General features: G+C 48.0%; 1 protein-coding gene across 1 annotated transcript in view; it reads right to left on the bottom strand.

Annotated features, from left to right (window-relative positions):
- LOC149978184 (lysine-specific demethylase RSBN1L-like) overlaps positions 1-25,722 on the bottom strand; it is a 93,237-nt gene that overhangs the window by 26,932 nt on the left and 40,583 nt on the right. The window lies entirely within an intron of this gene.

Here is a 25,722-nt window from a genome sequence, read left to right as displayed (position 1 = left end):
GCGCTCTAGCGATTCCTTGTGGCGGGCCGGGCGCATGCACGCTGACGTGGTCGCCAGTTATACGGTGTTTCGTCTGACACGTTGGTGCGGCTGGCTTCCTGGTTAAGCGAGCTGTGTGTCAAGAAGCAGTGAGGCTTGGGCGGGGTCGTGTTACGGAGGACGCTTGGCTCTCGACCGCCGCCTCTCCCGAGGCCGTACGGGAGTTGCAGCGTTGAGACAAGACTGTTACTACCAATTTGATACCTCAAAATTGGGGAGAAAAAGGGGTGAAAATATCTTATTTATTTTATGGTAATTATTTGAATGCTTTCAATATTGTTCCAGTCTTCCCGTTCTCATTGTAGGAGTGGACTCCCTGTTTGCAGAGGTGCACAACCTATTCTACACTTGTGAGAAACACGTTTTGGTTCATTTCATTCCATTTACAAGTTGTCAATTTAGTCATTATCTTTTGTTTCGATCTCTCCTGTCAGTGTTGAGTAAGGACACAGAAATATAACTAGGCCTATAGGCTACCTGAAAAATATGTCAAGCCCTCTCCCTTTCGATAACCACTCAGTGTGAAAGTGAAAAATGTCATGCTCTGATCCAGTGGAAATGTCATAAAATAGGCCTACCTGATTACTTCTTATCAGTGCTGAACTTGGACTGAATTAGGTGCCGGAACACATTTCGGGTTCTGGTACCGTTTGTATTTAGGTGCTTGAGCTCCACAATACCTGTGAGTTAATATTCTATAAGAGTAATAACAGCAGTGTGAGGTGGCGGTACTCAGCTCTGGTGAGCTCCTGCCCAAGTCAAGCACGGCTTCTTATGTGCAAATAGCCTACAGCTGTGTCTGTCCTGAGCTCACTGCTGGGGAAACTGAGGGCCCAGAATATTTTATACAACGCTGAAAGTTCACTAGTGCTGGATCCAACTTAATAGTTTATACAATGTTTCAAGTTCATTGGCTACATGTGTAGCCAACGTGATTTATAGTAGATTTTCTACCTGCAGGATGAGCAGCTAACCGATCGCTGCAGCTGTACATAGTCTATCGGTAAATAGCCCACCCAATTTTACCTACCTCATCCCCATACTGTTTATATTTATTTACTTTTCTGCTCTTTTGCACACCAATATCTCTACCTGTACATGACCATCTGATCATTTATCACTCCAGTGTTAATCTGCAAAATTGTAACTATTCGCCTACCTCCTCATGCCTTTTGCACACAATGTATATAGACTCTCTTTTTTTTCTACTGTGTTATTGACTTATTAATTGTTTACTCCATGTGTAACTCTGTGTTGTCTGTTCACACTGCTATGCTTTATCTTGGTCAGGTCGCAGTTGCAAATGAGAACTTGTTCTCAACTAGCCTACCTGGTTAAATAAAGGTGAAATAAATAAATAAATGTTTTTATTTGTTGGCTTTATGTAGGCTATTTTAACATTGTTGGCAATATAATTAACTTTTTAGGTTTGTATCATTTTCATTTAGATTTGGATAGAAGGTTGATTAACCACATGACAATGATTGAGATATGAAGACTATTATAAATTAAATTAAACTTTTACGAAAATGTGCATCTGAACCATAACAAACACGCAGATCGGTAGAACTGATAAGACAGATTGGCATTCAACATGAGAAAGGGTGCCAACTCCTCATGTATCCAATTACGGGCAATTTCAGGAGGATAATGGCAGAATCTGAGAAAGTCAGCAGGAGAGGGAGGAGTTAGGTCAGGTTAAGTGTTTATTTCTTTCTGGTTATCTAGATCTCTGGCGCCCTCTTGAGGCATCAAACCGTAAGCTTAAAGCATCAGACAAGCTCAATGATTTATTAAAACGCATAGGCTGTCTCTATATATATGGAAAAATACACGTTTAACCATTTCAACCAATCGATTGGTCGAAAGAACAGACTACTTTCGGTCGACAAATCTTTGTTTTTAGTAGGGGACAGTCATATGCCAAACACTTCATGCGTGCTGCACTTGTGCTTCAGGTTGTGATGCGTGGAGCTGGAAGTGGGCAATTCCTGTCTGACAGGAGTCTGTTGAGCAGATGTGAGACGTGTTCCCTCCATCCTTCCCTCCGCCCTCCTGCCAGCTGTTCGTTCCCCCGCCAAAATAAACATAGAAACCGTTATGACGGTTATTTTATTTTCTTCATCCGTAATCGTGGGTTATATGGTAATTGTGCCACCCCCCCCCCCCCCCTCCCTATCCTATCCTTACTGCAGGCCGTTAAGATCAGTTATCCTAAATTGAAGCGGTGGAGGTCCTCAGACGGCTGCAGCGTTTAATCATGTTTGGAGACTTCACAGAGGACGTCTTCGAGACGAGAGGGTGTGTGTGTGTGTAGTGGTGTCTGGTGCTGTTTTTCCTGCCCTGAGGGAGCAAGCCACCAGTGTGAGTGTGTAAAGGACTGAAGTAGCCTTTTTTTCTCCTTTCTGCTGTGTGTGTGTGTGTGTGTGTGTGTGTGTGTGTGTGTGTGTGTGTGTGTGTGTGTGTGTGTGTGTGTGGATCCTAGTCCTCTCTGTTCCATTTATGGCAACAAGTCACAATGGAGGGGCCAGCGAAGGGTGAGTCAAGGGGGAAGGTGAGGGAGTTTACTGTAGTGGCCAGGAAGTAAGAGGACAACGGGGAGAGAGGATGAGGAGAGGTAGAGTGTCCTTGGGTGTCAGCCGAGTGAATCTGTCAGAGAGAGAGAGACCAGTGTAGAGCCAGACTCTGTATAACAACTGACTGTCTGGGGAATTGACCTCTCACAGGCCCCACAGGCTCCCTGTCTACAATACACACCATCATCTATCACTGGGGAGAACACGAGTTCAGACACGAGGTCACACAAGGTCACTGGGCCTGGACTAGTAGACTGGTGTTCCCTCAGACTGAAAGGAAGTCAACTTGGGTAAAAACAAATCTTTAATATTCAATGAATATTGTTACATAATTTCAATCAATTATGTGGTTGCAAATAGTGGATTGATGTGTGTGGGACAGAAGTATCTGAGCAGGGCTTGAATACTGTACAGGATTAATCCTAAATAAGGCCAACAAATGAATGGCCCAGTCCAAACTGTGTGTACATTAAGCATGGGTGCTTCCCTTGTTGTTTCCAGGCTAAACGTGTTTCCATGAACACAACACATAATTTGGACCAGATATGATCTTCCTCCTAATGAGAATGAGATTAGCTTCATTATCCATGAGGACACACACCTCTGAGTAGTAGCCATCCCTCCTGTCTGGTCTCTCCTCCTGGGCGGCTTGCTCTGGGCACACTCTGTTTTAGGGTAATGGACTCACTCACAGGTGAGAGAGATGCAAGCAGAGACAGAGACAGACACAGATTGCATCTGGATGCCCACTGCGCCCCTGCGGGTGTGTGTGTGTTAGTTAAAGGGAATGGATGGCCGATAAATGGTCTTTCCTCTGGGATTTCTTGCCTGCCGCAGACTGCAGACAGACAAGGAAACCCACCAAGACGTGGAATGGGGTGGAGCCGCCAACACCGTGAGAAGCCAGCCAAGCACAGTCTGATACATGGATACAACCTACTTCCTCCTCTCTCTCACCGAGAGAGAGCAGAGCTGAGCAGCCAACCAGCCAGCCACATTCCCATAACGTCTGATACACTCATACCAGGAATATGTCAAATATGTAAATACTGCTGATACATCAAAACACACTACTGTACCCCTCTCCCCCTGTGAGGCCCCCAGTCATCTAAACACACTACTGTACCTCTCTCCCCCTGTGAGGCCCCCAGTCATCTAAACACACTACTTTACCTTTCTCCCCCTGTGAGGCCCCCAGTCATCTAAACACACTACTGTACCTCTCTCCCCCTGTGAGGCCCCCAGTCATCTAAACACACTACTGTACCTCTCTCCCCCTGTGAGGCCCCCAGTCATCTAAACACACTACTTTACCTCTCTCCCCCTGTGAGGCCCCCAGTCATCTAAACACACTACTGTACCTCTCTCCCCCTGTGAGGCCCCCAGTCATCTAAACACACTACTGTACCTCTCTACCCCTGTGAGGCCCCCAGTCATCTAAACACACTACTGTACCTCTCTCCCCCTGTGAGGCCCCCAGGTAAGCAGTCAAGTCTCAACCATAACATCTGATATCGTCTACTCCAAACTCAGATATATCTAAACACACTACTCCTTCTGCATCTCTCTCCCTCTACCATTTATTTTCCTCTCCACCCTGAGGCCCCAGAGCAGAACAGAGTTAACCGTCTGATAGTGTACAGCTACAGAAAGTAGGGCCACGTTGAATAGTGAAAACATAGATACATCCAAACCAACAGCTCCCTTAACTCTCCCAATACCCTGAGACCCCCAGAGCAGACCAGCCAGCCTAGACTGACTGAACTGAGACCCCCAGAGCAGAGCAGCCAGCCTAGACTGACTGAACTGAGGCAGCCAGAGCAGAGCAGCCAGCCTAGACTGTCTGAACTGAGACCCCAGAGCAGAGGAGCCAGCCTAGACTGACTGAACAGAGTCTCCCAGAGCAGAGCAGCCAGCCTAGACTGACTGAACTGAGACCCCAGAGCAGAGCAGCCAGCCTAGACTGACTGAACAGAGTCCCCCAGAGCAGAGCAGCCAGCCGAGTCTGACTGAACAGACTCACAGCCCCAGCAGCCCAAAGCCAGCCAGGGTATTAGGCCTACCCACAGATCTGTCAAGATCCCTCGTCAGCATGCGTGGACACACACAGCACAAATCCACAACAAACCCTTTATCCTCTTAGACCTGTGTCTCTGTCTCACCAACTCTCCCTCCTTTCCATCGCTCTTCCTCTGCTCCTATCTCCCTCTCTGATCAGCAGATAGCTACATAACTCCAGATGGCCAGGTCAGGATATGATATGCCTCTCTTAGTAAGAGAAGTCTATTATGAGGTACGTCACTGCACTGCATGGTCAGCCATTACAGAGAGTTTCATCAGCCCTGTTACTAGATATTACATAACATATAGCCTAGGCCTGTTGCTAGTTATGACATAACATATAGCCTAGCCTAGCCTTGTTGCTAGTTATGACATAACATATAGCCTAGACTTGTTGTTAGTTATGACATAACATTTAGCCTAGCCTAGTTGCTAGTTATGACATAACATATAGCCTAGACTTGTTGTTAGTTATGACATAACATTTAGCCTAGCCTTGTTGCTAGTTATGACATAACATATAGCCTAGCCCTGTTGCTAGTTATGACATAACATTTAGCCTAGCCCTGTTGCTAGTTATGACATAACATTTAGCCTAGCCTTGTTGCTAGTTATGACATAACATTTAGCCTAGCCTAGACCTGTTGCTAGTTATGACATAACATTTAGCCTAGCCTAGTCCTGTTGCTAGTTATGACATAACATTTAGCCTAGCCTAGTCCTGTTGCTAGTTATGACATAACATTTAGCCTAGCCTTGTTGCTAGTTATGACATAACATTTAGCCTAGCCTAGACCTGTTGCTAGTTATGACATAACATTTAGCCTAGCCTAGACCTGTTGCTAGTTATGACATAACATATAGCCTAGCCTTGTTGCTAGTTATTACATAACATATAGCCTAGACCTGTTACTAGTTCTTACATAACATATAGCCTAGCCCTGTATCTAGTTATTACATAACATATAGCCTAGCCCTGTTTCTAGTTATTACATAACATATAGCCTAGCCCTGTATCTAGTTATTACATAACATATAGCCTAGCCTAGCCCTGTTACTAGTTATTACATAACATATAGCCTAGCCTTGTTTCTAGTTATTACATAACATATAGCCTAGCCCTGTATCTAGTTATTACATAACATATAGCCTAGCCCTGTTTCTAGTTATTACATAACATATAGCCTAGCCTAGACCTGTTGCTAGTTATTACATAACATATAGCCTAGCCTAGACCTGTTACTAGTTATTACATAACATATAGCCTAGCCTAGACCTGTTGCTAGTTATTACATAACATATAGCCTAGCCTAGACCTGTTGCTAGTTATTACATAACATACAGTCGTGGCCAAAAGTTTTGAGAATGACTCAAATATGACTTTTTACCAAGTCTGCTACCTCAGTTTGTATGATGGAAATTTGTATATGAACTGTATATGCAAATGAACTTAACTGCAAATGAACTGAATCCCCAAAAAACATTTCCACTGCATTTCAGACCTGCCACAAAAGGACCAGCTGACATCATGTTCGTGATTCTCTCGTTAACACAGGTGTGAGTGTTGACGAGGACAAGGCTGGAGATCAGACTGGAAGTTTCAAGAGGAGGGTGGTGCTTGGAATCATTGTTCTACTACTAGTTACCCCTAGCCTAGACCAGTTATTACTTAACATATAACCTAGACCTACTACTACCACCCGTCACTATATAACAACAATAGGTCCCAGTCACTGTGACCTGACTCTGCCTGTCTGTTTATTCCTAACAAGGGAGCTGCTTGATGTTGTTGTGGTCTGTGTTTTCTCCAACAGCAGATAAAAGAAGCGTGTGCCACAACAGGGTGAACACAACACGATAGCGAGACTGGTCTATAGGCGTGTCTGCTGCCACAGTGTAAAGTTGATCAAATCTTAGCAGGAGAAAAGAGGAAGAGAAAAAACAGAGCGAGAGAGAGAGAGAGAGACAGAGAGACAGAGAGAAAGAGGGAGAGAGAGAGACAGAGAGAGAGAGAGAGAGACAGAGACAGAGAGAGACAGAGAGAGAGAGAGAGACAGAGAGAGAGAGAGAGAGGGAGAGAGAGAGAGGGAGAGACAGCGAGAGAGGGAGACAGAGACAGAGACAGAGAGAGAGAGAGAGAGAGAGAGAGAGAGAGAGAGAGAGAGAGAGAGAGAGAGAGCAGTCTCTTGATCAGCTGTGCTGGTACCAAACCTTGTGGTATACTGAGCCCGTTAAACCAGAAAGACGTGTTTCACACCACTTGGCTTTTCAAGGTCGGAGCTGGCCTGCTTCCCTCTCTCCCTATTCCCCCTCCCTCTCGCTCTATGGCTCTCTCCCCTCCTGCCTCCCTCCCTCCCACCCTGCCTGCCTGCCTGCCTCCCTCCCTCCCACCCTCTCTCCTCCAGCATGCCTCCTTCCCACCCTCTCTCCTCCAGCCTGCGTCCCTCCCTCCCAGGCAGAGAATACAGTCCCATGGGACGACCTACCTAGTGCCTCTTTGTACTGTACACCTCTCTCACTGTTTCTCTCCCTCCCGCATTCTCCTTCGCTCGTTCCCTCTCCCTCCCTTCCTTCCTATTTTGCTCTCCCTCCCTCTCTTTCCATCTCTTGTTTAGTCTCCCTGCCTCTTTCTTTCTACATCTCAGAGAAAAATAGCATCTTCCTCTCCTGGTCTCAGGGAAAGAGGGATGGCAGAGAGATCAGATTCCTCTTTCTCTCTTTAATCCCTCTCTCACTTTCCTCTGAGACCACTACTATATATGCGTCCCAAATGGCACCCTAGTATATAGGGCAGTACTTTAGACCAGTGCCCTAATCCATATATAGTGCAGTACTTTAGACCAGAACCCTAGTCCCTATATAGTGCAGTACTTTAGACCAGAGCCCTAGTCCCTATATAGTGCAGTACTTTAGACCAGAGCCCTAGTCCATATATAGTGCAGTACTTTTGACCAGAGCCCTTGTCCATATATAGTGCAGTACTTTTGACCAGAGCCCTAGTCCATATATAGTGCAGTACTTTAGACCAGAGATAGTACTCTACCCCCCCCACTCTTTTTCCTTAATCTCCTTATCTTCCTCCCCATCTCTCTCCCTCGGGCAGGGACCCCACCGTGACCTCTCACCTGGCTGGGGCTGGCTGAGGTAACAGCCAGGTAATGGGATGGGTGTAGGTGAGAGACATCAACATGAAAGGAGAGTGATTGGAATGACTGATCAGACTAGAACTCCAGACAGTCTTTATTTCATATGTGGGGTTCCAGCCCTGAATGCTGATTGGCTGACGGCCGTGGTATATCAGACCGTATACCACGGGTATGACAAAACATTTTATTTTGTCTGCTCTTATTACGTTGGTAACCGGTTTATAATAGCAATAAGGCACCTCGGGGGTTTGTGGTATATGGCCAATATACCCCGGGGCTAAGGTCTGTCCGGGCACTCCGCAATACGTTGTGCATAAGAACAGCCCTTAGCTGTGGTATATTGGCCATATACCACACCCCCTCGTGCCTCATTTCTTAAATATATGACAGGGGTGGTTTCCATGTCAAACACACAATAGATTAAAACATTAAAATGAAAATTGCATAGCCGTCTAAAACTATGAACAAATGATTTTACTGAATAAAAAGACAGTGGAGATTGGAAACAGAATATGTTCTGTTTTGTAATTGGATGCCTTCTGGGGTTGGAAACAGGGAGACAGCATTGTGACAGCATGTATCAGAGACACCATGAAAAGATGCTGCTGAAGCCCATTGAAGCCCACCCAGCCAGGCAGTCACCCAGCCAGGCAGTCACCCAGCCAGGCAGTCACCCAGCCAGGCAGTCACCCAGCCAGGCAGTCACCCAGCCAGGCAGTCACCCAGCCAGGCAGCTCTGTGCTGTGGATGACTCATCCTAACAACACGACAGAACCCTCAAATCTACACCAGACGGACACTTGAAACACTTTAAGCCACAAAGAGAGAGAGGGAGAGCACCAGAACGGTGAATGTAATTCCACCACTATTGCCAATTCATTTCCCAGTGATACTTCTGCAGTTGTCATGATAATCTTCATGAGGGGGGAGACAGTACGAACAAAAACAACCCCTCCTAAAGGGTGAGTATGGTTAGGCCCATGTCTCCAGGCAACCAGCCAACCGCTGTGTGCTGTGTGTTTTGATTTGAACACAGGCAGCCAATCTGCGTGTACGGAACACATAACCCTGGGAGCTGATTTGGCAGCAGCCGTTTCACTCTGACATGGGATTGGCCGGGGAGGAGAACAGGCTTCCTGCTTTGTCTGTCCCCATCGGGCCACTCCCTCTGGTGTTAGGGTGAGCTCAGGACAAGCGTTCTCCTGGCAGGACGTGAGGGGGTGGCGAGAGGAGGCACTCAAACACCAAGTACTGTGACAACTCTCCTTCGGAAGAGAGAGAGAGAGAGAAAGATAGTGATTCTCCCTCGCCTCGGAACAGGAACAGGACGTCAGAAATAAACTGAATGTCATTGAAGAATCCATAGACTCTAACCACTTCTGGGAAAATTGGAAAACACTAAACAAACACGAAGAATTATCTATCCAAAATGGAGATAAACCACTTCTCCAATCTTTTTGGCCCTTTAACAAAGAACAAACAGCAAAAACATACATGATCAAATACAGATCTTAGAATCATCTATTAAAGACTCCCAGAACCCACTGGATTCTCCAATTACATTGAATGAGCTACAGGACAAAATAAAAACCCTCCAACCCAAAAAGGCCTGTGGTGTTGCTGGTACCCTTAATGAAATGATCAAATATACAGACAACAAATTCCAATTAGCTATACTAAAACTCTTTAACATCATACTTAGCTCTGGCATCTTCCCCAATATTTGGAACCAAGGACTGATCACCCCAATCCACAAAAGCGGAGACAAATTTGACCCCAATAACTACCGTGGAATATGTGTCAACAGTAACCTTGGGAAAATCCTCTGCATTATCATTAACAGCAGACTCATACATTTCCTCAATGAAAACAATGTACTGAGCAAATGTCAAATTGGCTTTTTACCAAATTACCGTACAACAGACCATGTATTCACCCTGCACACCCTAATTGACAAACAAACAAACCAAAACAAAGGCAAATGCTTGATTTAAAAAAAGCTTGACTGAATTTGGCATGAGGGTCTACTAGACAAATTGATGGAAAGTGGTGTTGGGGGGAAAACATTATAAAATCCATGTACACAAACAACAAGTGTGCGATTAAAATGGCAAAACAAAAGTTTCTTTCCACAGGGCCGTGGGGTAAGACAGGGTGCAGCTTAAGTCTCACCCTCTTCAACATATATATCAACGAATTGGCGAGGGCAGCACCCGGCCGCACCCGGCCTCACCCTACTAGAATCTGAAGTCAAATATCTACTGTTTACTGATGATCTGGTGCTTCTGTCCCTAACCAAGGAGGGCCTACAGCAGCAACACAACTAGACCCAACCAAATCATGAGAAAAAGATAATATCTTGACATATTGGAAATTGAACAAACTAGAATGCCATTTGGCCCTAAACAGAGAGTACACAGTGGCAGAATACCTGACCACTATGAGTGACCCAAACATTAGGAAAGCTTTGACTATGTACAGACTCAGTGAGCATAGCCTTGCTATTGAGAAAGGCCGCCATAGGCAGACATGGCTCTCAAGAGAAGACAGGCTATGTGCCCACTGCCCACAAAATGAGGTGGAAACTGAGCTGCACTTCCTAACCTCCTGTCCAATGTATGACCATATTAGAGACACATATTTCCCTCAGATTACACAGATCCACAAAGAATTCGAAAACAAATCCAAATTTGATAAACTCCCATATCTACTGGGGGAAATACCACAGTGTGACATCACAGCAGCAAGATTTGTGACCTGTTGCCACAAGAAAAAGTCAACCAGTGAAGAACAAAACACCATTGTAAATACAACCCATATTTATGTTGATTTATTTTCCCTTTTGTACTTTAACTATTTGCACATAATATGACATTATTTTGGAACTTTTGAGAGTGTAATGTTTACTGATATATTTTTTAAATGGTTTATAATCTATTTAACTTGCTTTGGCAATATAAACATACGTTTCCCATGCCAATAAAGACCTTCAATTGAAATGAGAGAGGAAGACAACAGAGCGAGGGAGACAACAGAGCGAGGGAGACGAGAGCGAGCGAGATCTCATCATGGTTTACCTCTCACAGGGAGAGATGTGATTTGTAGCCCACAGCCTACCTACAGCAAGGTCATTAAATGTATATGGGCTGCATGAGGTAGAGAAGAGGAAAATGAATCATAGAAGGTTTTAAGGAGAGAGAGAGAGAGAGAGCAGCCTGGACTGACCAGCTAAACAGAGAGAGAGCAGCCTGGACTGACCAGCTAAACAGAGAGAGAGCAGCCTGGACTGACCAGCTAAACAGAGAGAGAGCAGCCTGGACTGACCAGCTAAACAGAGAGAGAGAGCAGTCTGGACTGACCAGCTAAACAGAGAGAGAGCAGCCTGGACTGACCAGCTAAACAGAGAGAGAGCAGCCTGGACTGACCAGCTAAACAGAGAGAGAGCAGCCTGGACTGACCAGCTAAACAGAGAGAGAGCAGTCTGGACTGACCAGCTAAACAGAGAGAGAGCAGCCTGGACTGACCAGCTAAACAGAGAGAGAGCAGCCTGGACTGACCAGCTAAACAGAGAGAGAGCAGCCTGGACTGACCAGCTAAACAGAGAAAGAGCAGCCTGGACTGACCAGCTAAACAGAGAGAGAGCAGCCTGGACTGACCAGCTAAACAGAGAGAGAGCAGCCTGGACTGACCAGCTAAACAGAGAGAGAGCAGCCTGGATTGACCAGCTAAACAGAGAGAGCAGTCTGGACTGACCAGCTAAACAGAGAGAGAGCAGCCTGGACTGACCAGCTAAACAGAGAGAGAGCAGCCTGGACTGACCAGCTAAACAGAGAGAGAGCAGCCTGGACTGACCAGCTAAACAGAGAGAGAGCAGCCTGGACTGACCAGCTAAACAGAGAGAGAGCAGCCTGGACTGACCAGCTAAACAGAGAGAGAGCAGCCTGGACTGACCAGCTAAACAGAGAGAGAGCAGCCTGGACTGACCAGCTAAACAGAGAGAGAGCAGTCTGGACTGACCAGCTAAATAGAGAGAGCAGCCTGGACTGACCAGCTAAACAGAGAGAGAGCAGCCTGGACTGACCAGCTAAACAGAGAGAGAGCAGCCTGGACTGACCAGCTAAACAGAGAGAGAGCAGCCTGGACTGACCAGCTAAACAGAGAGAGAGCAGTCTGGACTGACCAGCTAAACAGAGAGAGAGCAGCCTGGACTGACCAGCTAAACAGAGAGAGAGCAGCCTGGACTGACCAGCTAAACAGAGAGAGAGCAGCCTGGACTGACCAGCTAAACAGAGAAAGAGCAGCCTGGACTGACCAGCTAAACAGAGAGAGAGCAGCCTGGACTGACCAGCTAAACAGAGAGAGAGCAGCCTGGACTGACCAGCTAAACAGAGAGAGAGCAGCCTGGACTGACCAGCTAAACAGAGAGAGAGCAGCCTGGACTGACCAGCTAAACAGAGAGAGAGCAGCCTGGACTGACCAGCTAAACAGAGAGAGAGCAGCCTGGACTGACCAGCTAAACAGAGAGAGAGCAGCCTGGACTGACCAGCTAAACAGAGAGAGAGCAGCCTGGACTGACCAGCTAAACAGAGAGAGAGCAGCCTGGACTGACCAGCTAAACAGAGAGAGAGCAGCCTGGACTGACCAGCTAAACAGAGAGAGAGCAGTCTGGACTGACCAGCTAAATAGAGAGAGCAGCCTGGACTGACCAGCTAAACAGAGAGAGAGCAGCCTGGACTGACCAGCTAAACAGAGAGAGAGCAGCCTGGACTGACCAGCTAAACAGAGAGAGAGCAGTCTGGACTGACCAGCTAAACAGAGAGAGAGCAGCCTGGACTGACCAGCTAAACAGAGAGCAGCCTGGACTGACCAGCTAAACAGAGAGAGAGCAGCCTGGACTGACCAGCTAAACAGAGAGAGAGCAGCCTGGACTGACCAGCTAAACAGAGAGAGAGCAGCCTGGACTGACCAGCTAAACAGAGAGAGAGCAGCCTGGACTGACCAGCTAAACAGAGAGAGAGCAGCCTGGACTGACCAGCAAAACAGAGAGAGAGCAGCCTGGACTGACCAGCTAAACAGAGAGAGAGCAGTCTGGACTGACCAGCTAAATAGAGAGAGCAGCCTGGACTGACCAGCTAAACAGAGAGCAGCCTGGACTGACCAGCTAAATAGAGAGAGCAGCCTGGACTGACCAGCTAAACAGAGAGAGAGCAGCCTGGACTCACCAGCTAAACAGAGAGAGAGCAGCCTGGACTGACCAGCTAAACAGAGAGAGAGCAGCCTGGACTGACCAGCTAAACAGAGAGACAGCAGCCTGGACTGACCAGCTAAACAGAGAGCAGCCTGGACTGACCAGCTAAACAGAGAGAGAGCAGCCTGGACTGACCAGCTAAACAGAGAGAGAGCAGCCTGGACTGACCAGCTAAACAGAGAGAGAGCAGTCTGGACTGACCAGCTAAATAGAGAGAGCAGCCTGGACTGACCAGCTAAACAGAGAGAGAGCAGCCTGGACTGACCAGCTAAACAGAGAGAGCAGCCTGGACTGACCAGCTAAACAGAGAGAGAGCAGTCTGGACTGACCAGCTAAACAGAGAGAGAGCAGCCTGGACTGACCAGCTAAACAGAGAGCAGCCTGGACTGACCAGCTCAACAGAGAGAGAGCAGCCTGGACTGACCAGCTAAACAGAGAGAGAGCAGCCTGGACTGACCAGCTAAACAGAGAGAGAGCAGCCTGGACTGACCAGCTAAACAGAGAGAGAGCAGCCTGGACTGACCAGCTAAACAGAGAGAGAGCAGTCTGGACTGACCAGCTAAATAGAGAGAGCAGCCTGGACTGACCAGCTAAACAGAGAGCAGCCTGGACTGACCAGCTAAATAGAGAGAGCAGCCTGGACTGACCAGCTAAACAGAGAGAGAGCAGCCTGGACTGACCAGCTAAACAGAGAGAGAGCAGCCTGGACTGACCAGCTAAACAGAGAGAGAGCAGCCTGGACTGACCAGCTAAACAGAGAGAGAGCAGCCTGGACTGACCAGCTAAATAGAGAGAGCAGCCTGGACTGACCAGCTAAACAGAGAGAGAGCAGTCTTGACTGACCAGCTAAATAGAGAGAGCAGCCTGGACTGACCAGCTAAACAGAGAGCAGCCTGGACTGACCAGCTAAATAGAGAGAGCAGCCTGGACTGACCAGCTAAACAGAGAGAGCAGCCTGGACTGACCAGCTAAATAGAGAGAGCTGCCTGGACTGACCAGCTAAATAGAGAGAGCAGCCTGGACTGACCAGCTAAATAGAGAGAGCAGCCTGGACTGACCAGCTAAACAGAGAAAGCAGCCTGGACTGACCAGCTAAACAGAGAGCAGCCTGGGCTGACCAGCTAAACAGAGAGCAGCCTGGACTGACCAGCTAAACAGAGAGCAGCCTGGACTGACCAGCTAAACAGAGAGCAGCCTGGACTGACCAGCTAAACAGAGAGAGCAGCCTGGACTGACCAGCTAAACAGAGAGCAGCCTGGACTGACCAGCCAAACAGAGAGCAGCCTGGACTGACCAGCTAAACAGAGAAAGCAGCCTGGACTGACCAGCTAAACAGAGAGCAGCCTGGGCTGACCAGCTAAACAGAGAGAGCAGCCTGGGCTGACCAGCTAAACAGAGAGCAGCCTGGACTGACCAGCTAAACAGAGAGCAGCCTGGACTGACCAGCTAAACAGAGAGAGCAGCCTGGGCTGACCAGCTAAACAGAGAGAGAGCAGCCTGGGCTGACCAGCTAAACAGAGAGAGCAGCCTGGGCTGACCAGCTAAACAGAGAAAGCAGCCTGGACTGACCAGCTAAACAGAGAGAGCAGCCTGGACTGACCAGTTAAACAGAGAGAGAGCAGCCTGGGCTGACCAGCTAAACAGAGAGAGCAGCCTGGGCTGACCAGCTAAACAGAGAAAGCAGCCTGGACTGACCAGCTAAACAGAGAGCAGCCTGGGCTGACCAGCTAAACAGAGAGCAGCCTGGACTGACCAGCTAAACAGAGAGAGCAGCCTGGACTGACCAGCTAAACAGAGAGAGAGCAGCCTGGACTGACCAGCTAAACAGAGAGAGCAGCCTGGACTAACCAGCTAAACAGAGAAGTCTTCTGGACAGATGGCTGTACAGTTAGTGTTCCTGACCCTCTCACTCTTTTCTTTCTCCCTCTGTCTCGTCTCTCCCTCTCTTTTCTTTCTCCCTCTCAGTCTCGTCTCTCCCTCTCTTTTCTTTCTCCCTCTCAGTCTCGTCTCTCCCTCTCTTTTCTTTCTCCCTCTCAGTCTCGTCTCTCCCTCTCTTTTCTTTCTCCCTCTCAGTCTCGTCTCTCCCTCTCTTTTCTTTCTCGCTCTCAGTCTCGTCTCTCCCTCTTTTCTTTCTCCCTCTCAGTCTCGTCTCTCTCGCTCGCTCTTTCGTTGTTCTTGGCAGGACTGAGGGCTAAATTCTACTGTGCTGTGCGGACTGCGGGAGGGGAAGAGAGAGCTGAGTGGAGGAAGGGAGGGAGTTGAGGAGGGAGGGAAGGAGAGAGAGGGAGCTAAGTGGAGGGAGAGTGAGAGGGAAGGAGCAAAAGGGAGCTGAATGGATGGAGGGAAGGAGAGAGAGGGAGCTGAGTCGAGGGAGAGAAGGAGAGAGGGAGCTGAGTGGAGGGAGAGCGGGAGGGAAGGAGAGAGAGGGAGCTCAGTGGAGGGAGAGAAGGAGAGAGAGGGAGCTGAGTTGAGGGAGAGAAGGAGAGAGAGGGAGCTGAGTGGAGGGAGAGAAGGAGAGAGAGGGAGCTAAGTGGAGGGAGAGCGGGAGGGAAGGAGAGAGAGGGAGCTAAGTGGAGGGAGAGCGGGAGGGAAGGAGAGAGAGGGAGCTGAGTGGAGGGAGAGAAGGAGAGAGAGGGAGCTGAGTGGAGGTAGAGAAGGAGAGAGAGGGAGCTGAGGAGGGAGAGAAGGAGAGAGAGGGAGCTGAGTGGAGGGAGGGAAGGAGAGAGAGGGAGCTGAGTGGAGAGAGAGAAAGAGAAAGGGAGCTGAGTGGAGGGAGAGAAGGAGAGAGAGGGAGCTGAGTGGAGGGAGATAATGAGAGAGAGGGAGCTGAGTGGAGGGAGAGAAGGAGAGACAGGGAGCTGAGTGGAGGGAGAGAAGGAGAAAGGGAGCTGAGTGGAGGGAGAGAAGGAGAGAGAGGGAGCTGAGTGGAGGGAGAGAATGAGAGAGAGGGAGCTGAGTGGAGGGAGAGAAGGAGAGAGAGGGAGCTGAGTGGAGCCAGAGTGGGAGGGAAGGAACTGTGTGCCACAGGGAGACCGAAGCTCCACTCCAGTAGGAAGACACTGCTGACCTTGCCAAGCCTCCATACTGCCTCCACAAGCCTTCCTGTTGTCTGGGCTGACAGATCCTCTAGACAGGGGGTATCAAAAATACGGCCTTGTGGGATGGATGCGGCCCGCGAGCACATTCAATTCAGCACCCTGGTTGTTTGAGTAAAACATGTATTTTTGGGGGGTGGGAAAAACAGACTCAATCAATAATGGACATACCTTTATAGTCTCACCACTCTGTCCAGCTTGCTAACGGTCATCGAGACGGAAGCTAGACAGTCCGGGAACATCGGAAATTCCAAAAGCGATGGATAGAGGACTATTTGTCATATTTTATCGGCGTGGAAGTACAATCAATGTTTAAGCCCTGAGGACATTGAAGAACTGAATTCAACACGCTGGGTGAAATGGGTTTCGGTTCTGGGTTCACCACTCTACAGTGACAGACATCTTCCAGCTACAGACCTGAACTAAACACAACCAGTGAAGTGTTTCTTCCATGAAGAGGAGCAGAGTAAAACCCAGCTCGATGACAGCTACACCTGCTGAGTAGTACCTCACCACATCCCTTATCTTGTCAGTATGATTACAGGGAGGACGTGATAACACCATCAGCAGATTCCAAACATCAGACAGTCCAATGATAAATTACCCCCACTGCCGAGGTTCAAATCCAGATCGCTGGCTGATAACATGTCCTTTTAAATGTAACCTTTATTTAACCAGAGACCTGGTCGTTGTGGACCTGGTCGTTGTGGACCTGGTCGTTGTGGACCTGGTCGAGGTGGACCTGGTCGAGGTGGACCAGTCGTTGTCGTTACGGACCTTATGAACCTGGTCGTTGTGGACCTGGTCGTTGTGGACCTGGTCGTTTTGGACCTTATGGACCTGGTCGTTGTGGACCTGGTCGTTGTGGACCTTATGGACCTGGTCGTTGTGGACCTGGTCGTTGTGGACCTGGTCGTTTTGGACCTGGTCGTTTTGGACCTTATGGACCTGGTCGTTGTGGACCTGGTCGTTTTGGACCTTATGGACCTGGTCGTTTTGGACCTGGTCGTTTTGGACCTTATGGACCTGGTCGTTGTGGACCTGGTCGTTGTGGACCTGGTCGTTGTGGACCTGGTCGTTTTGGACCTTATGGACCTGGTCGTTGTGGACCTGGTCGTTTTGGACCTGGTCGTTTTGGACCTGGTCGTTGTGGACCTGGTCGTTTTGGACCTTATGGACCTGGTCGTTGTGGAGCTAGTTGTTTTGGAGCTGGTCGTTGTGGACCTGGTCGTTTTGGAGCTGGTCGTTGTGGACCTGGTCGTTGTGGACCTGGTCGTTGTGGAGCTGGTCGTTGTGGAGCTGGTCGTTGTGGACCTGGTTGTTTTGGAGCTGCAAAATTCATGCCTCCAGCTGTAGACAGTAAATACAATCTAAGAGCTTTGGGACACTGGTCCCACAAACAAACAACTTATCCAGACATCAATAAGGAACGCTCCAGTCAATTCACAGGTGTGTTGTACTACTCATCTGTGTTATATGCTCCAGTCAGCTCACAGGTGTGTTGTACTACTCATCTGTGTTATATGCTCCAGTCAACTCACAGGTGTGTTGTACTACTCATCTGTGTTATATGCTCCAGTCAACTCACAGGTGTGTTGTACTACTCATCTGTGTTATATGTTCCAGTCAACTCACAGGTGTGTTGTACTACTCATCTGTGTTATATGCTCCAGTCAGCAAGTATAACAGAGGTTGGTTGTATCCCTGAGAGGACAGGGGAAATACCTCCCCATGTCTCCCACTATTATACAGGATCCTTCTGCTGTGAAGCCAACAAGTCTTCCCCTCTCTCCTGGGTACTGTTAACATCCTGGTACAAGTCTTCCCTTGGGTACTGTTAACATCCTGGTACAAGTCCTCTCCTGGGTACTGTTAACATCCTGGTACAAGTCCTCTCCTGGGTACTGTTAGTTAACATCCTGGTACAAGTCCTCTCCTGGGTACTGTTAACATCCTGGTACAAGTCTTCTCCTGGGTACTGTTAACATCCTGGTACAAGTCCTCTCCTGGGTACTGTTAGTTAACATCCTGGTACAAGTCTTCCCTTGGGTACTGTTAACATCCTGGTACAAGTCTTCTCCTGGGTACTGTTAACATCCTGGTACAAGTCCTCTCCTGGGTACTGTTAGTTAACATCCTGGTACAAGTCCTCTCCTCTCTCCTGGGTACTGTTTGTTAACATCCTGGTACAAGTCCTCTCCTGGGTACTGTTAACATCCTGGTACAAGTCCTCTCCTGGGAACTGTTAGTTAACATCCTGGTACAAGTCTTCTCCTGGGTACTGTTAGTGAACATCCTGGTACAAGTCCTCTCCTGGGAACTGTTAGTTAACATCCTGGTACAAGTCTTCTCCTGGGTACTGTTAGTGAACATCCTGGTACAAGTCCTCTCCTGGGTACTGTTAGTTAACATCCTGGTACAAGTCCTCTCCTGGGTACTGTTAGTTAACATCCTGGTACAAGTCTTCTCCTGGGTACTGTTAGTTAACATCCTTGTACAAGTCCTCTCCTGGGTACTGTTAACATCCTGGTACAAGTCCTCTCCTGGGAACTATTAGTTAACATCCTGGTACAAGTCCTCTCCTGGGAACTATTAGTTAACATCCTGGTACAAGTCCTCTCCTGGGAACTATTAGTTAACATCCTGGTACAAGTCCTCTCCTGGGTACTGTTAGTTAACATCCTGGTACAAGTCCTCTCCTGGGTACTGTTAGTTAACATCCTGGTACAAGTCCTCTCCTGGGTACTGTTAACATCCTGGTACAAGTCCTGGTACAAGGAACAGAGACAGCGGGTCACCGTAGCGGGTCACCGTAGCACTAACTAGAGGAACAGAGACAGCGGGTCACCGTAGCACTAACTAGAGGAACAGAGACAGCGGGTCACCACAGCGGGTCACCGTAGCGCTAACTAGAGGAACAGAGACAGCGGGTCACCGTAGCACTAACTAGAGGAACAGAGACAGCGGGTCACCGTAGCACTAACTAGAGGAACAGAGACAGCGGGTCACCGTAGCGGGTCACCGTAGCACTAACTAGAGGAACAGAGACAGCGGGTCACCGTAGCACTAACTAGAGGAACAGAGACAGCGGGTCACCGTAGCACTAACTAGAGGAACAGAGACAGCGGGTCACCGTAGCGGGTCACCGTAGCACTAACTAGAGGAACAGAGACAGCAGGTCACCGTAGCACTAACTAGAGGAACAGAGACAGCGGGTCACCGTAGCGGGTCACCGTAGCACTAACTAGAGGAACAGAGACAGCGGGTCACCGTAGCACTAACTAGAGGAACAGAGACAGCAGATCACCGTAGCACTAACTAGAGGAACAGAGACAGCGGGTCACCGTAGCACTAACTAGAGGAACAGAGACAGCGGGTCACCGTAGCACTAACTAGAGGAACAGAGACAGCGGGTCACCTTAGCACTAACTAGAGGAACAGAGACAGCGGGTCACCGTAGCGGGTCACCGTAGCACTAACTAGAGGAACAGAGACAGCGGGTCACCGTAGCACTAACTAGAGGAACAGAGACAGCGGGTCACCGGAACAGAGACACTACACAATAAATCCCACGCACCCACACAACATCCTTGGAGTGGATTATGAGGCCATTCATATTCTGATTGTCACTTTAAGCACAAAGAGGAAGTGATTACATTCTCCACATAACAAGGAAATACAGAATACTCCAAAAGGTCAAGTGAAGGAACTGACATGGCATGCTCCTCCAATAGCAGCCTGGCATGCTCCTCCAATAGCAGCCTGGCATGCTCCTCCAATAGCAGCCATTCCCACACCGCCACCAGACCCCCCCCAGCCATTCCCACAACACAACCAGACACCCCCCCCCCCCAAGCCATTCCAACAACACCACCAGAACCCCCCCCCCCCCTCCAGCCATTCCCACAACACCATTAGACCCCAACTTTTTCTTTTTTCACAATGCTCTATTTTCAGGGATAAAAACGCTCGTTGCTAGGAAACTCGGGGTAGGTGAGCGAACACACGCTCAAGCTAGAGGGAGAGAGGGAGAAAATAAAGGCAGGAAGAGAGAGCTACTCCGTCTAAGAGTACTCCTCCAGGAAGACGCTTCATATCCAGTGATTAGTACCACCTTCTACAGGTCTCACCTCCCCACAGCCATTAGAAAGGCTTCCCCGCTCCTGACGGACCCACTACACCGGACCCAGCCACAGAACAGTTAAGATGTAGACCCACTACAGTGTACCCAGCCACAGAACAGATGTAGACCCACTACACTGTACCCAGCCACATAACAGTTAAGATGTAGACCCACTACACTGTACCCAGCCACAGAACAGTTAAGATGTAGACCCAATACAGTGTACCCAGCCACAGAACAGATGTAGACCCACTACACTGGACCCAGCCACATAACAGTTAAGCTGTAGACCCACTACACTGTACCCAGCCACAGAACAGTTAAGATGTAGACCCACTACACTGGACCCAGCCACAGAACAGTTAAGATGTAGACCCACTACAGTGTACCCAGCCACACAACAGTTAAGATGTAGACCCACTACAGTGTACCCAGCCACAGAACAGCTCAGCTGTACACCCACTACACTGTACCCAGCCACAGAACAGTTAAGATGTAGACCCACTACACTGTACCCAGCCACATAACAGATGTAGACCCACTACACTGTACCCAGCCACATAACAGATGTAGACCCACTACACTGGACCCAGCCACAGAACAGTTAAGATGTAGACCCACTACACTGGACCCAGCCACAGAACAGTTAAGCCTATGTAATGACTAGGTAATGACTAGGTAATGACTAGGTAATGACTAGGTAATGACTATGTTCTTCATGTAAACGTATCCTTCCTCTCTCTCCCTTGAAGTAACCTCATCTCTGATCGAACACGACTGGACTACCATCGACAACAATGTAGAAGTGTATAGTAAAGCAATAAGGCCAGAGGGGGTATGGTATATGGCCAATATAACATAGCTACGGGCTCTTCGTAGGCACGACGCAACGCGGAGTGCCTGGATACAGCCCTTAGCTGTGGTATATTGGTCATATACCACAAACCTCTGGGGTGCCTTATTGCTACTATAAACTGGTTACCAACGTAATTAGAGCAGTAACAATTGTCATACCCGTAGTATACGATCTGATATACCATGGCTTTCAGCCAATCAGAATTCAAGTCTCTCCCCTCCTCAAGACATCAACACTAGAGACTCATTGACGTTACAAACTATAGACCTGTATCCCTTCTTTATTTTCTTACCAAAACACTTGAGTGTTCTGTCTCTGCTCAACTTTCTCATCTCTCTCAGAACAATGTTCTGGTCCCTAACCAGTCATTCTTCAAGATGGGCCACTCAACCCAGACTGCTCTTCTCTGTGCCACACAGGCTGTCCTCAATGCAAAAGCTGACTCTCTCTTCTGTTCTCATCCTCCTAGATCTATCCACTGCCATTGAGACCTGTGCACCATCCTCCTCTCCCGCCTCTCAGGGCTGGGTGTCTCAGGCTCTGCACACTCTTGGATTGCATCCTGCCTGGCAGGCTGCTCCTACCAGGTGACGTGGAGAGGATCTGTGTCTGCACCACGTACTCTCAGTACTGGTGTCCCTCGGGGCTTAGTTCTAGGCCCTCTCCTCTTCTCTCTATACACCAAGTCACTTGGCTTCGTCATATCCTCACATGGTCTCTCCTATCATTGCTATGCGGAAGACAACTACATTTCTGACATGTCTGCGTGACTGGCAGATATCTCAGCTTGGATGTCGGTCCACCACCTCAAGCTCGATAAGACGGAGCTGCTCTTCCTCCCGAGGAAGGCCTGCCCGCTCAATGACCTCTCCATCATGATTGCCAACGCCAGTGTCGCCTTCCCAGAATGCAAAGAACCTTGGTGTGACCCTGGTCAATACTTCTGTTCTGGACTTGGGGACTGTGAAGAGACCTCGTGGCTTGTCTTGTGGGGTATGTATGGGTGTCTGAGCTGTGTGCCAGTAGTTTAGACAGACAGCTTGGTGCATTCAACATGTCAATACCTCTCATAAATAAAAGTAGTGATGAAGCTTTCAGCTTGAGAGAAGCTTTCTCAGCCAGGAGAGATTGACATGCATATAATTAATATTAGCTCTCTGTGTACATCCAAGGGCCCGCCGTGCTGCCCTGTTCTGAACCCCCCCTCCCCCAGCTCTGACTCTGTTGATAGTACACGTTTCCTAAATAAAGTAGCTTACTTTGACAGACACTGTATGTGGTTGTCTCACCTAGCCTAGATATCTTAAGATGAATAGACTAACTGAAAGCCACTCTGGCTAAGTTCGTGTTCTAAATGACTGAAATGCATTGTGTCAGATCAGTTAAGCCTATTAATAGAATAAACTAATGCATTTTATTGATGAATGCATTTTATTGATTGAGAACTTGAAAGAAGTCAGGAATCACTTCTAAAGTCTCCAGTCAGAGCGGTCAGTGTTTTCCTGCCAGAAAACTCTCGTCCCCACGGTGAAGGGGTGTGTGTGTGTAGCACGTGTAGTGTGTCAGCAGGCAGGGTGTGTAGGGGCAGCAGAGAACTGATGGGACATTGACCTGTAGAAGCTTCTAGCTGAGGGGAACAGACACACACACACGTGAATGGCTACATGGCACAGAGACACACACATGTAAACTAATGTAATTAATGTACACAAAAACACATGTGCATTTGAACACACCTGCACCACACAGACACACACACACACACTACTCAACGGCTGCTGATAGAGAGCCGTTCATAGCTACAGACATACCCTCACCTGAACCCTGCTGACAATGACACACGAGAGAGAGAGAGAGAGAGAGAGAGAGAGAGAGAGAGAGAGAGAGAGAGAGAGAGAGAGAGAGAGAGAGAGAGAGAGAGAGAGCAAAAGAGAGACCACTTATACCCCGATGAGTGGAGTAGGCTACCTCTCAGCATTTGGGCCTGTACTCATTCACAAAGCATCTCGTGATCACTGATCTAGGATCAGGTCCCCCACGTCCATACAATCTTATTCATCATGATCTATTATGTAATATGGAAAACTAGTGTCTCAGAGTAGGAGTGCTGATCTTAGATCAGTTCTCCCTTTTAAATCATAATGAATAAGAGCTTATGGACATGGACGAACCTGATCCTAGTTCAGCACTTACTCTGAGATGTGTTATAAATATGAAGCAACTGGTCTATTAAAAAAGGCTAAGCTAAGGTACTCTGTGTAGTGTAATTGATTGACTATTATATAAACATGGGTTCCATCCAGCAGCATCCCACCCCGCATCCCACTGCTGGCTTGCTTCTGAAGCGAAACAGGGATTACATTTATAATGGATCCCCATTAGCTGCTGTCAAAGCTACTCTTCCTGGGGTCCAGCAAAATGAAGGCAGCTTATACCATTTTTTAAACATTACAATACACTCACAACACACTGTCTGCCCCCAGGCTCCTAACTCCACCACATATCTACAGTACTAAACCCATGTGTATATATAGTGCGTATGTTATCATGTGTGTGTGTGTGTGTGTGTGTATATATACAGTGCCTTGCGAAAGTATTCGGCCCCCTTGAACTTTGCGACCTTTTGCCACATTTCAGGCTTCAAACATAAAGATATACAACTATTTTTTTGTGAAGAATCAACAAGAAGTGGGACACAATCATGAAGTGGAACGACATTTATTGGATATTTCAAACTTTTTTAACAAATCAAAAACTGAAAAATTGGGCGTTCCAAGACCCTCTGTGTTCTGTTAGACAGCTAACTCTTTATCCACATTATAGCAGGGGGTGTAAAGCCATAACACACATGTTTTTCCAGCAGCAGACTATGATCAATAATGTCCAAAGCTGCACTGAAATCTAACAAGACAGCACCCACAATCATGTTATCATCAATGTCTCTCAGCTAATCATCAGTCATTTGTGTAAGTGCTGTGCTTGTTGAGTCTCCTTCCTTATAAGCATGCTGAAATTCTGTTGTCAATTTGTTTACTGTGAAATCACATTGTATCTGGTCAACCACAATTTTTTCCAGAAGTTTACTAAAGGTTGGTTCTGGTCAGACCCTGAATGGGAGACCAGATGCTGCCGGAAGTGGTGTTGGAGGGCCAGTAGGAGGCACCCTTTCCTCTGGTCTAAAAACAAAATATCCCAATGCTCCAGGGCAGTGATTGGGGACATTGTCTTGTGTAGACAATCACAGGGTGCTGTCTTTCAGATGGGACGTTAAAACAGGTGTCCTGACTCTCTGTGGTCACTAAAGATCCCATGGTACTTAGTGTAAGAGTAGGGGTGGTAACCCCAGTGACCTGACTAAATTTCCAATCTGGTCTTCATACCATCATGACCACCTAATCATCCCCAGCTTACAATTGGCTCATTCAGCCCCCCTCTTCTCCCCTGTAACTATTCCCCAGGTCGTTGCTGTAAATTAATGTGTTCTCAGTCAACTTACCTGGTAAAACAAGGGTTAAAGAACAAAAAAAAACAGAGCCTGACCAATCACATAGTGATTTACCTCATGACCTAAGGGTGTATATTCTCAAGAGACTAAACGGTCTTCCTCTCCGTCTTCTCATCCAGCTGCACTTCAGCAAGACGACGGGAATAACAAACAGTTATTCCTTCTGTTCCTATAGTCATTACCCAGGTTGTCTCCTGGGTAGCCACCACACACAGTACTGTGTATTGTGCGGGCCTACCAATGTGTGAAACAGTATACATCAGAAATGTAGGGTCTTCATTGGGGCCTTCATTCATATTCTAGAATGGCCTCCTTTCCTCGTCTCCTTTCCTTCCTTCAGGAATGATCTGACAGAACCTGAACCTACGGAGGTTTCTGGTGTGGGTGGGGAGCTACCAGTACCACCCACAGTACATACATTACCCTGCAAATGTATGCATAGTTATACCTGCTACACCCGACAGTGTGGAATATCATTCATCAGAAATGTAGGGTCTTGATTGGTCCCTTTTCTTTGATTTGACTTTAAAAAGAGCAATGCTGCCATTGGCCTCTCGTTTTGTTCCCTCCCTCCTTTTGACCTCCTCCCTCGTTCCGTTCCCTCTGTTATCAGGGCTGTGTGTGTGTGTGTGTGTGTGTGTGTGTGTGTGTGTGTGTGTGTGTGTGTGTCAGCCCTGGCTACGAGATAATCTCTTTGTGGAGACACTTTAGTGCACTCCTGCGTGTGGAAATGGAAGCAAACAGCTGTTCCTCACAGAGAAGACATCCTCCACCCTTCCTCCTGCTCCCCCTCACTCGTTCTGTTTTGTTATACTTGTGGTATACCGTCTGATATACTATGGCTTTCAGCCAATCAACATTCAGGGCTCCAACCACCCAGTGTATAATGGTGTATAGATAATGATTCAGTTGGCCTGCCTGCAGCCCTGCACTTCAGACACGCAGTTCCCTGTGGGGATGCAAGCTTACAGACCAACACACTCACACGTAAATACACATACACGCTCTGACATGGCCATGCGTGGGTTACTAATGCCCTCATCACATCTCTTCCTTCTCTGAGATGGTTCGCA

The sequence above is a fragment of the Oncorhynchus mykiss genome, chromosome 15 (genome assembly GCF_057628025.1).
Source record: "Oncorhynchus mykiss isolate SJ-2025 chromosome 15, ASM5762802v1, whole genome shotgun sequence".
Classification (NCBI taxonomy): Eukaryota; Metazoa; Chordata; class Actinopteri; order Salmoniformes; family Salmonidae; genus Oncorhynchus; species Oncorhynchus mykiss.
Note: the sequence above shows the minus strand (reverse complement) of the source record. Positions and strands in the feature narration are given on the sequence as shown.